The 9,129-nt window shown below is 33.6% G+C and overlaps 1 long non-coding RNA gene across 1 annotated transcript; it reads left to right on the top strand.

The window, feature by feature from the left end:
- The first annotated feature begins 1,003 nt into the window (after window positions 1-1,003).
- On the top strand, window positions 1,004-6,250 carry LOC144362087 (uncharacterized). Its single transcript, XR_013422542.1, has 2 exons — window positions 1,004-1,113; window positions 5,938-6,250. It is a non-coding gene; the product is annotated as an uncharacterized LOC144362087 (long non-coding RNA).
- Window positions 6,251-9,129: the final 2,879 nt, after the last annotated feature.

Below are 9,129 nucleotides of genomic sequence, written 5' to 3'. Positions count from 1 at the left end.
CGGGTATTTTCCCTGAATTACTCATATTTTCTGATTTATACTGGTAAATAAATAAAATACAGAGATTATTTAGCCTAGATAAAAAGAAATCTTCCACATCACAGCCAACCAGACAAATAAACATAAAAAAACACACCAGATTCAACTGTACATACTAATCATATGCATTCTCATCGTCATTAGAGTAATAAATTTTTAAACAATGCAAGAAAATGAGTTTCAATAAAAATCATCACGGTCTATTATATGGCTACAGTTGCTTTGTGGTATTTTACAAAGAATATAGATTACAATTAGGAAGTATGTCATGCAAACTCATATTTTCTTTTGCAACGGATTGCAGACAATGTATGTATTATCTTTATAAAATATTATATAAACAGTGTATCCTAAATATATATATAATAATTATAGTAGCATTCTCTGCCATGGTTCAAGTAGAGTAGAGTAGCCTTAGTTACCATTGAATATTATAATCAAGTGTTCATTACAAAGGATTAAAACTAATATATATATAACAAACCATGTGACACTTTTCAAACACCTAATGCGTTTTTCCAAACCAACTACAATGCTTTTCTTTCAAACACTACAACACATGAAGTCCAACTGAAATGAAGATGTGCATGTTTAATTCCCCAATGAGTTGTCAATCTTGCAAATTCTAATAGACTAAGCTCATTGTTTTTCTTTTTTGGTGAGTGTGCATGTATGTAGCTACCGAATGACCACATTGCACTGCCACGCCATCTCATACTAGTAAGGTCTAGGGTTTGGTTGACATCACCTGTGTTGTACCCCACAGAACAGCCTTCCTACCAATGACCTTGTACATCATATCAGTAACTATGCCCTGCATAGTCATGATGAAGCTGCATTGACAATTTAATTTTACATAATACAGGGAAAAAAAATGTTGTTTTAATAGTATCCTAGATTTCACTCATCCGGGCATTTTCTCCGGTTTTCCATATTGATGACTCATATTTTCTAATTTGTGCTGGTACGTAACTAAAATACAGGGATTGTTTTGTTTATTCACCCGACAGGCTTCCATGTCGCAGCCCATCGAAACATTGAAACGAAAAGCACTTTCTGAATCAAGATTCTTCTGTAAGTTAGTTATTGTATACGTTTTCATGGTCATTAGAAAGATGTATTAGTCGAGACGATGATTTACCGGAAAAATATGTACTTTACATAACGTAATAGATCAGACACCATGGTGTGTTCTAGGGATACATGTGTTATGTTCCAAGCAAACCGCCATTCAAGTGGGCCTGTAGTGTAAACTATACCCATGTTAGTGTTCATTGCTTCATTGGAATGGACTTAAACTGGTCTTGTCGTCCTGGTCAAACTGAATTTTATTTTGGGGGATTCATAGATTTATAGCGGATAGTGTACTACACTGATGGTTCGAGAAACATAAGTTCCATTTTCAGGTACTGTTGGCAACACAAGAAGGCGAGAACTACGCTCTGATATACGCCGCATGTGATTCATTATTTCTTTAGGGTTAGGGTGTTCATACAAATAAAATTATCTGTTGTTGCGCTATCCTTAAGCATGCAGCAAAATTGACAGTCTTCCTAACAAAACACATACCCTACCTCTTTAATTTTTGTCAGTTCTTAATGAAATACTAACAATATATTTCCTTTAATTATATATATTTATAAATATTATATTAATATCGCATATCTGGATACTTTCCCTTGGTTACTCTTTTATTATTTCATGCAAAACCATGTCCTCTTTTGCAATGTAATGTATTATATAAAAAGTGTATCAAATGAAATCTATTTTACTTATAGCTGCATTCTGTTCTATGGTTCAAATAAACTTGAGTAGCCTCAGTTACCCTTGATTAAGATAATCAAGTGTTCATTAAAAAGGATTAAAACCAATATTTATAACAAATCATTTGGCACTATTCAACACATAAAGATTGGACAAACTATGACCCCAGGGATTGAACCGATTGAGCGGATTATAATGCATAGAAAAAACAAGTAACAACATTTAGAAATTTGTCATAAATGACAAATTATTTTTAGGAAAAAGATTAATCTTACAAGTTATTTTAATCATTTGAGATTACCTCACTTTTTTCTTCATTTCTGGAGCCTTGAACACAACTCACACATATTAAAATAGGAAAAAGCTATCGAAACTAAATGTATACGTATTTTGTTTTGTGATGGATGTCATCAAGAATATTCTTGTCATGCTAGTTCTTATCACAATAGTTTGTGGTAGGTCGTATTGTGCTCTCTTTTTATTTACAAGTTTCTTCAACTTTTTGGTTAACAACAGTAGCCAAAATAGTACTTGTCACCTTCACAAAATAAACCTTTGTTATTATTTCCATAATTGTCTCTTAATTTGGGAAATTTTGTTCAAAACATTCATTTAAGGTAGAGATGCAGTTTATTTTACAAATTTTGTCAAACTTCACTTTTTTTATTTTTTTATGGCATTGTATGAACATCTTTATTCTGTGAAAATTTGAAATTAAAATCATTAGTGGAACTCTGTTAAAGCCAATGGCGATATAAATCATCATATATTTTACTTAACTATAAAATATGCAAATTAGCAATTATCTCTGCTTCTTTTTCGTGCACATCCCAGTGTTACAACAATCGTACATACAACTAGCTTGGGTGTTAATTTATGCATAAACTTGAACTAGTGAAATTTGAGCTGCTGTCCAGCAAAATTGACAACAGTTTTCAAGAGGGCACTTTCTTCATAGTAAACAGATGTACCCGTAAACCAATTTAGACAGGAAACAGAGGCATGGTTTAGAAGCTATTTTTTAAATCACTTTTGACCAAAAAAAACACATTTTTGTGCATATTTCAAACTACAGTGTCCATAAAAAATACTTTAATTTTTTTTTAAATTCATACAATACGCTTTCCGAAAATATATAGTTTTGTGAACAAGGGAGGTCATCTTGGTTTCCTTATTAACTAATTAAAATACCTGTCAGGTAAACTGCATCTCTACCTTAAAAACGAGCAAAGTATTTTTATACATATTCATGTGTTACAAATGACAAATATTTAGATCATAGTTTGAAAAAATGATACCATGGTTGCCATATTGTGGTGGTAAAAAGCATGTTAAGTGGAAGCGCACAAGCTTGCTTGTGATTTTGTGAATCATATTTTTTTTCACTTTTCTTCAACATTTCAGAACTATGTGCGGCTTTTAATTGCTACCTCTGTAACTACAATAACAATGATGATGACAATACCATCACTTTTGCATCTATTTTTAGTATTGTGCATCTTTTCATTGTGTAGATTTCTCTTAGTTTAAAAGCCCTCCAGTCTAATAAATATGGCTGGAAAATGTTAGTGGTGACAAATGGATTTAACAATACTTTGCAGTTGTAGGTTTCTAAATGAAATTTTGAAGAAATTATTCAAAAAGGTTAACATTGCACAAAACCCAACAGTGGTTCACAGGTGTTATCATTAAAATAACATAAAATTGTTCATATTTGAACATTGCAATAGTTCTGTGCTGTATAATGTCAGACGTACACTTTCTTGCATTTCATTTGACATTAAACTAGAAAACGCCAACTATTCCGATGTAGGTTCGACGCTATGTAACAACCGTAGATAAAATAGAATATGTGGATCAACTGAATAATTTGTGTTTAAAACGCCGCGACACTTTTCCTCCTACATGTTTTCTGCAATTAAAATTTTTAATGAAACCACTTCACCGAAACCCCTGCTAAATCGAAATCGAAAATTGCAGCCCCTGCTGGATGAACGAGTCACGTCAACAAAATGCAGACACGCGATTGCGGCTTCAGTTTCGTTCAAGATGTGTTTGCTCCTGGTTATCAAATTTATACAATTCAGTAAAAATAAACTATGGAAAGTGAATCACAAGAAAGTTAAGACAAGTAAATTGTTTTTAACTGTGACAAAGGATGTGTTTTCTGTATTTATAACATATTGATGTATTCCCAAACATGTAGTTAAAATAGGTAGTTCTACATTCGTGTATGTCTTTACCAGGAAATATGAGATCCAAATACCAGTCCAATAAATGTAATAAATTGTAGACGACCAAGAATAACAATCCAAAATCCATGAAACCCTTTTTTTTGCATTTTTAAATAATATTCTCCGATTCACTAGTATCGCCACATTGACATGCATCATGTTTTCCAATTTCGAAATAATCAGATTCTTTCAAGTGGGATTAGACATAATATCAGTTGGTGTGAGCACACATATTGATTTCTGTGAAAGTAGTTTAAAAGTTTTCTCAATGCACACATGATGTCTCGAGTCTGTTTGCTGTTATCAGGTTTTCCATTTCTAAAAGTAGAACAGAAACATCTACAATTAAATAATGTCAGTAAACTAACAGACAGGCAGCAGAAGGTAGAAAAGTGCTCAAAAAAATGTCGGCATTTTTGTTACAAGCAGGCATCTATGCTAAATCAAATCCTTATATAGTAAGGTTTCACGTCTTGGGCGATGCCAAAATTAAAAATCATTTTTTGGCCGTTTTTTGGGTCAAAATTTAAAAATGACCCAATCCTTTTAAGATGTATGTCAATTTACTTATCTTGACGAGTAGAGTACAGAAATATATAGTTTGACCTAGTTTTGACCCTGCGTTGCGTCACAATGATCAAAAATGTAGAAAGGTCAACACACTTTTCGCGTAGATAAGATGGGTCAATTGATCAACTTCCAGTGCATTCTTGCACTAAATAAATCCCTATCATATTAAAGTGGATATCTGAAATCAATAATAACTACATTTAGACCCCCCCCCACATCTATTGTCATTGCACTGAAGCATTTTGCATTGTTTTTATCTCCAAAATGAAGTCAGAGGCGCGCATCAAATCAAATCGGTTAGATAACAAAAACGTTATTTTGTGACAATAGTTTACACATCGTTATTAATTTACAATCACACACACGAGATAAAAGCTTATCCCTTAAAGGACGGTGGTCGTCGCGCAGCGCGTGTTTCAGGTTCATGTAAATAAACAATGGGTGCCGTATCAAACAGGACGCAGCGCGACGAATGCCGTCCTTTAGCGACAAGTTTACTGTTGACTCGCCCAAAGCACACAATCATTAAATCTTATATTGTATATGAACTACTTTCTGCTTGTTCGATGAATTTAAATTACAGCCGAATTCACATATTTGCATATTCATGTAGTGAAGTGTAATGTATTGTTACACGTTAAAGCGGGAGGGTTGTCACCTGCGGAATAAGCGACGATAACAACACAAGCTAAAAACGCTTGAGTAGTTCATGGGTAGACGCTGGTTTATAAACAACGACACGCTTTGGCCATCTGACGGATGCGCAGGTGATGACTCCCCGCTTTAACATAACACCGCTGTAAGTCAGAAGACTTGGACACTATAGAAACTGTTCCCGTTCAGTTGGCTATGTTTCCCATAGAGTTTCACCCTCTGAATAACTGTACGATTCTGGTACATGAACGTGAAAAGAAGTGCAAAATGTTCTTGGTATGTGTGTACGTACAGATACCTCTCCTCGATTTTAAAATGGTCAACCTTTAATCTGTTCCACTTTATTCGCCATTTACAACAGGGATCTGATTCGGCTGACTCGGTGAGCCATGTTTTTATGAATTGTGTACTTACCGCTTATCCCAACTTCAGTTTAAATACCGAAACCTTTAATACGCGTATTCGAGTTTAAGATTTTATTGAACAAACTTGTTTGAAGAAAAACAATGATTTACGATCAATCATTTATAGTGCTCACACTGAACTGCAGTATCAAGTATATTTATTATAAAAATAATACTCCAAGATGTCCCTATTGCGTCTTAAATAGTTCTTAGTATATATGCAACGTTTTTACAAATCCGGGTTTGATTTATTGTTTTGGTTATATTTTTAGGTACAAAGACAACGTCCTGTACAGAAGATGAATGCAACGATGAAGGATACGGTACAGACGTTATGACAGTCTTTTTAACAAACCATACAACAGGTATAGCATGAGGTACAGCTGCTCATGTCGTCGTTTCACTCGCTGCTATAGTAAAATCTGTTACTATAGCAATATTGTTAGCTTAAGAAGCTAATTGCACCGTCTTAAGACGCCATAGTACACCTAGTAAAATTAAAAGCACTGACTTCTCTTTCGAGTTTTTCACAGACATGATTCACCTTCGCTTTTAGTAACGATTAAACAAACTATTTGAAAAAAACACCATACACGCATTGCTTACCTTCTAAATGTTATAATTAACTTAACTGAATCTGTATATGTAACACATTGTATCTTAGAAGAAAAGACCATCAATATTTCGTGTGTGAGAGTCAAATTACATATTTTTGATTTGTTGTACACAACCATGTAATCACGGTATTTGGAACTATAGACGTTGTAACAGACAATGGAACTCCTACTGAGGCAACAAACGCGTCTCTTAACTCTTTCATTTCAACGAACTGTTGCGAACTGTTGTGTCTCAAGTCAAGCATGGTCAAAAATTAATAAAATTATGCAATTGAATCGCAACCACACTAAGACAAGTATGGTATATTTATTCAATAAGGACACCAGAGCCGAGCAGTTGCTGTCCCAATGCCCTCGTGGCATGAGGTAAACAAAGTTATATGCTGACCTTAATGAAGTTAGCAAACGTAACACCTTTGTAGAAAAATATTATTCTTCGTTAAACTTACATCCATATAATACGTTCTTGCTTAGTTTTTGTGCTGGAATGTTATGTTATGTTCGCATGTACATCTCTTGTTTTGCTACGTTTCAAATTCAGTGTTCACAGTTTTTACATCTCTGTTTAAGTTGGAATTTCTGTTGTCACTAAACTATACGTGCATCGCATAGCTTTGTAGGTATTGTCGAATTTAGGCGCGTTATTACTATCATGCCATCATGTTTATGTGACAGAACTCCTTAACAGTCGCTATTTAATATGTAGATTAAGTCATTATTATGCACGAATTTCAAACAAAAACTAATGAACTGTGCATTATCACAATTCATCTATTTACAAAGTTTCATTGAAATCAGTTGAATATTACATGAAAAAGTGAAATTAATATGCAAATTGGGTTATGAATGTGCTTAGCCTACTCAAGTCTGGGCATGACACCAGAGCATTTATATACCAAGTGTCATTACAATCGAATAATTGGTTCTTGAGAAAAATCCACAAACACTGATACCCACACAGACGTACTAACCACAAAGACTCCCATTGAGTACTTCGCACCTGGGATTCAATACTCTGAAAGCACAGCATCTATACCTGGTGGTATGTAAACCAGTAACGCTATGCATGTAGGTGGAATTTACAATAATTACTATGTAACATTAGCAATGTACATGAACTTACAATCTGTACTCAATCCCCTCATATTTCGATTGTTGTTTCTGTCCGGTGATGTGGAATTGGACCCTATACCCTTGACGAGACAAATGACATAACACCACCGGAATTTTTGTTGACTCTGAAAATGAGAACATATGTACAGATGAAGAAAAAAACTCTGATAAATAGCTTTCGATCTTAAAAGCCTAATGAAATGAAAAGTTTGAATACAGAGATAAAGAATGTTACTGAGACTGCCGAAAATATACAGATGAAAGATGATGAAGTGATTCGAAAAAAATAGAAAACGATCGGATCGACTCTTTCGAAAGAGAAGCGGTGGGTTTACATATACAATCATGCTTAGAATTTAGATTAAGATAAGTTACCCATGTATGCCTTGACTAACAACGGATTTGCGCATTCAAATTTAGTTTTTACTCTATGAAAATAATAATAGTCGGTATAATATTGCCGAGCGCATGCAATATTAGTTTACTTTTACTGCTATCTTATGCGAAGGTCGGAAAGGAGTATTCTCGTTAGGTGTAATCAATTTTTTTTATTTTCGTAATAATGTAACTTGAATAAATAAAAAAACGTAAATTCGTAGACATGTGCAAGGTGTAAAATGTAATCAACTATTTTATTCGTCCGTAATTTGTACAAAAGTCTTACTTTTTGTAAGCGTATAAAGCATTTTTCCATAATAAAGATCGCAATTCGTACGCAATTTCCAATTTTGATTCTTAAACACAAATTATCAAATATATTATACAATGTAAAATGTAATCAGTTTATTTCCTGTAAAATGCCCTATTTTTTCCTGCAACCTGTACCAGCCTTCCCCCTTGCCCCCTTGTATAGTTTTTATACAAAAATATGTTTGTTTCAGTGATTAAACACAGTGTTTTACGGTGTAGGCTAGCCCTAATGTTACGACGTTTGTGGCCAATTCAATTGGTTTTATCGATGAGCGGAATGGTCAGGGTCTGACATATTTTTGACTTAGATTTTAAGGACCATTTTCATGCAAATAGATTGAAAGCTGGAGATGTATTCTGTTAGATGTATCAGTGTGTTTATTTATATTACATATTTTAATGGTGTTTTTCAAAGCTGACAATACTTTTCAACAAATTGAAAAATAAAATTCATGCAGATAAACTGAAAACTAATTAGGATTAATATTTTCATACAGATAAAATAAAATGTTGGTTCCCTCTCCTTAATCGTGCAGCAATCATCCAGACATTTCCCTGTTTACTCCCGTTTTCTGATTTATACTGGTACAGGGAGTATTTAACCTAGACAAAACACAGTCTTTCACAGCACAGCTAACCAGACAAATATGACATAAAAACAAACCAGATTCAAATGTACCTAATTAATGGTCATTATGGTAAAATATCCAAGAAAACTTAACTTGGCAAATTAGATCATCACGGTCTATTACAAGGCTACATTTGTTTTGTAGTATCACTCATTTTTTTACGAAGAATATATATAGGTTACAATTATGAAGTGTGTCACGCAAAATCATGTCTTCTTTTGCAGCGGATTGCTGAAAATATAATTTTACAATGTATTATCTTTATAAAGTATCATATAATCATTGTGTCAAATGAAATCCATATGCTACTATATGCTAGTAGAATTCTTTTATATGGTTCAAGTAGAGTTGAGTTGCCTTAGTTACCATTGATTAAGATAATCAGTGTTCGTCACAAAGGATTAAAACTGATATA

The sequence above is a fragment of the Saccoglossus kowalevskii genome, chromosome 5 (genome assembly GCF_978046115.1).
Source record: "Saccoglossus kowalevskii chromosome 5, keSacKowa6.1, whole genome shotgun sequence".
In the NCBI taxonomy this organism is placed as follows: domain Eukaryota; kingdom Metazoa; phylum Hemichordata; class Enteropneusta; family Harrimaniidae; genus Saccoglossus; species Saccoglossus kowalevskii.
This window is presented reverse-complemented; position numbering and strand designations above follow the sequence as displayed.